The sequence below is a fragment of the Myotis yumanensis genome, unplaced genomic scaffold (genome assembly GCF_028538775.1).
Source record: "Myotis yumanensis isolate MYYU_CA2020_CCGP unplaced genomic scaffold, mMyoYum1.0.hap1 SCAF_24, whole genome shotgun sequence".
Classification (NCBI taxonomy): Eukaryota; Metazoa; Chordata; class Mammalia; order Chiroptera; family Vespertilionidae; genus Myotis; species Myotis yumanensis.
Window position 1 is genome coordinate 8,651,644 of NW_027223775.1, and position 4,482 is coordinate 8,656,125.

Consider the following 4,482-nt stretch of genomic DNA (forward strand, 5'->3'; position numbering starts at 1 on the left):
GCACAGTGGCCAGGGCAGGTATATTAACATTTTTTAATCAGAAGGAGCATTTGACAGCGAGAAACATAGAAATAATACTAAGGTCTGAATTTCAGCCCATTTCCAGAGAATGTGCCTTCATATTCATTCATCATTAATTACTTAAGTTAAAACATTATTCTTCAGTTGTATTTTAAATAAATACTTCAGCATCACTGACACCTTTTCAGCACAGGCTGAAAAGTGCAAGACAGTGCAAGACACTGGGGCGGGGGTTGCAGAGGCCTGGGGGAGGTCGCTAGGGAAAAGGAATAAAAAGAGAGACATATGTACTACTATTTCTAATACCATAAACAATAAAATTAAAAACAAACAAACTTCAGAATAAAGTTTTCCACAAAATGGGAATTCTTGTCTTATTTTACTACAAACACATAAAAGCAATGTGTTTGGATTGTGAGTTGAAGTCTTGCCCCTAAATTTCCCAATGTGCCTTTGACCATAAGTGCATAAATTCTTTGAAGTGAACTGCATACAAAATGAAGCAGTGTGGGATGAAAAGGAACAATTCGAAGGAGTAGCAGCTGCTTGTGTAGCCCGCCCCCATCCAAGGAACAGCAGCCTCCTGATCACCACACCCTCTGTCTGAGGAACAGCAGCTGTGTGTGAAGCCTCCCCCCACCAGCCAGAGGAGCCACCACAACTGTGAACAGCACCCACCAGAGGAGCTGCTACCAACTGAGGAGCAACTTCTACCACAATCGCCTGAGGAGCAACCTCAGCCCAAGGAGCCACTGCCACCCACGGAGCAGCCCCTGAATGACTCAACATCTAGATATGGTAGTACGACCAAACATGGGTAGACAAAGAAACCCCCAAAGGAAAGAAAAGGAAGACTCGCCAGAAAAGCAGCTAACACGAGAGAAAAAGAATTCAGATTAAGGGTCCTGGAAGGCATAAACCAGATGGAGGAAAAAATCAACAACTTATGCAAGAAGCAAGAAGAAACTGATGAAAAAAATCAGTAAATTATGTAAGAACCAAGAAGAAATGAAGAGTGATATAGCTGCAATAAAAAACACCATTGAAAGTTTCAACATTAGACTAGGAGAAGCGTAGGACCGAATTAGGGAATTAGAAGACAGGGAAACAAAACACGCCCACACTGAACAGCAATTGGAGAAAGAAAATTAAAAGACAGGAGGAGAGCCTAAGGGAGCTATGGCACAACATGAAACGAAACAACATACGAATAATAGGGATGCCAGAACAACAGAAAGATGAACAAGATTTAGAAAACCTATTGGAAGAAATAATATCAGTAAACTTCCCAGAGGTGGGGAAGAAAAAAATCACACAAGCACAGCGGGTCCCATACAAGGTGAACTCGAAAAGACCCACGCCAAGACACATCATAATTACCGTGGCAAATGTTCAGGATAAAGAGAGAATCTTAAAGGCTGCAAGAGAGAGATGGAAAGTTACATTTAAGGGATCTCCCACTAGATTATCAAATGATTTCTCAAGAGAAACACATCAGGCCAGAAAAGAATGGACAGAAATTTACAAAGTGATGCAAAGCAAAGGACTGAATCCAAGAATACTCTATCCAGCAAGGCTATCATTCAAAGTTGAAGGGGAAATAAGAAGCTTCACAGACAAAAAAAGGCTAAGGGAGTTTATCACCACCAAGCCAGCAATGCAAGAAATGCTAAAGGGACTGGTGTAAAAAGAAGAAATAAAAAGCTCAGAAAGAAAACAGCCACAGAAAAAAAGAAATGGCTATTAAGAAGACCTTTCAATAAAAACTTTAAACGGAAACGGACTAAATGCTCCAACCAAAGACATCGAGTGGCAGAATTGATAAAAAAAAAACATGACCCATACATTTGTGTCTACAAGAGACCCACCTCAGAAGAAGGGACTCACAGAGACTGAAAGTGGAGGGATGGAAAAATGTCTTTCAGGCAAAGGAAAATGAAAAAAAAGCTGGGGTAGCAATACTTATATCGAACAAAATAGACCTCAAAGTGAAGGCCAGAACTAGAGATAAGGAAGGCCACTTCATAATACTAAAGGGATCATTAAAACAAAAAGATATAACCCTGATAAACATATATGTACCCAATGCAGGAGCATCCAAATATATATATATATATATATATATATATATATATATATATATATATATATATATAACTCCTGGAAGATATCAAAGGAGAAATGGACAACAATACAATCATAGTAGGGGAATTTAATACACCACTGACATCACCTGATAAATCCTCTAGACAAACAATCAGCAAAGAAACAACTATCCTAAATGACTCACTAGATCAGATGGACTGAATTGACATCTTCAGAACACTTCACCCCAAAGCCACAGAATATATAAAAAAATGGGCAAAGGACCTAAATAGAAACCTTTCAAAATAGGACATTTAGAAAGCCAAGAGACATATGAAAACATGCTCAAAGTCACTAATAATCCAAGATATGCAAATCAAAACAATAATGAGGTACCATCTCACAGCTGTCAGAATGGCTATCATCAACAAATCTACAAACGACAAGTGCTGGAGAGGATGTGGAGAAAAAGGAACACTCGTACATGGCTGGTGGGATTGCAGACTGGTGCAGCCACTATGGAAGACAGTATGGAGTTTCCTCAAAAAACTAAAAATGGAACTCCCATTTGACCCCGTGATCTCACTTCTAGGAATATATCTCAAGAAACCAGAAACAACAATTAGAAAGGATATATGCACCCCTATGTCCATAGCAGCACAATTCACCATAGCTAAGATCTGGAAACAGCCTAAGTGCCCATCAGTAGATGAATGGATTTGAAAACCTTGGTACATCTACACGATGGAATACTATGCTGCTGTAAAAAGAAGGAACTCTTACCATTTGCAAGGGCAAGGATGGAACTGGAGAGCATTATGCTAAGTGAAATAAGCCAGTCAATGAAGGAAAAACACCACATGATCTCACTCACTGATGGTTAATAAGACCATTATGAACTTAAAAAATAATAAGACTATTGGCTCATGAAAGAGTGCATTCATTCATTCTTTTAAAAACATAATGAGATCTTAATGTTTCTAAATAATACATATAGTTATTAAAAAAGAAAGAGAACTGTGCTAGCTTTGGCAGCACATATACTAAAACTGGAACAATACAGAGGAGACTAGCATGGCCTCTGTGCAAGGATGACATGCATATTCGTGAATCATTCCATATTTTTTATATGAAATGCTGAAAGGTATTCTTTAAGAAGAGGAAGAAGAAGGAAAGTTAAAGATAATAATTATGAGCAACAAATATGTACCTATCAACAAGTGAATCTAAAACTCAAGTGAATTGCCGAAACCGGATTTTGCTCAGTGGATAGAGCTTCGGCCTGCGGACTGAGGGGTCCCAGGTCCGATTCCGGTCAAGGGCATGTACCTGGGTTGCGGGCACATCCCCAGTGGGAGATGTGCAGGAGGCAGCTTACGATGTTTCTCACTCATCGATGTTTCTAACTCTCTATCTCTCTCCCTTCCTCTCTGTAAAAAAGCAATAAAATATATTTTTTAAAAAAATGAATAAAAAAAAAATAAAAATCAAGTGAATAAAAAAATCTGATCATCAGAGTAAACTGGTGAATATAATAGAATTGGGCATAGAGAGGGAGTGGACTGACAATTCTTGTGGGGGTAAAGGAATATGGGGGGTGTGGGGGGCGTGGGAAGAGACTGGACAAAAATCGTACACCTATGGATGAGGACAGTGGGGTGGTAAGGGCAGAGGGTGAGGTGGGAACTGGGTGGAGGAGAGCTATGGGGGAAAAAGAGGAACCACTGTAATAATCTGAACAATAAAGATTAAAAAAATAAATGAAGCAGTGTGTTACTTCTTCATGGCATGCTGCCCTGTTTCCAGTTAGCGAGGGTAAACAATTTACATATTCTCCTTGGAAAACCTAAATGGAAAAAAGGATTGGGGAACCTCCACCAAGGCTGCAAAACAATTGTTGACCTCCTTCCTGTGACATTTTGTATGTCCTCAACCTTGAAAGCAATAGTATAAGTAGGGAAAAAATTGCATACAGAATGATATAAAAGTTTGAGGAAGTCTAAATGTAGGCATCCTTTTGCTTATTTAAATGACATCAGCACTTTCTGAAGTGGTTACACTAAGATTGAAACAGAGATTACCACTTAAACTGAACCAGTTAGCTTTCCTGACTACACTTCTGAATGGAGTGAACAAAAGTGCCCCTAGATTGTGATACGTATTTTTTTGGAGAACTACTCATGCCGTTTCTCTCCAACTCTTGGACATTTAATGTACCACAAAGTGTATGATAACCCAAACTATGACTTATCTTGAATCCTCAGTATTTTTATTAGTGAATATAAACAAACATCATGAATGGGAAAGGTTTTTAAAAACTCACCTGTTGGACTGTTGAGTGTATAGTTATCAACAAGACTTCCAACTTCAATTTTA

The 4,482-nt window shown here is 38.8% G+C and overlaps 1 non-coding gene across 1 annotated transcript; it reads left to right on the forward strand.

Moving 5' to 3' along the window:
• The first annotated feature begins 3,125 nt into the window (after nt 1–3,125).
• LOC139000684 (U6 spliceosomal RNA) lies at nt 3,126–3,232 on the forward strand. The gene has a single exon (XR_011469677.1). It is a non-coding gene; the product is annotated as a U6 spliceosomal RNA (small nuclear RNA).
• Nucleotides 3,233–4,482: the final 1,250 nt, after the last annotated feature.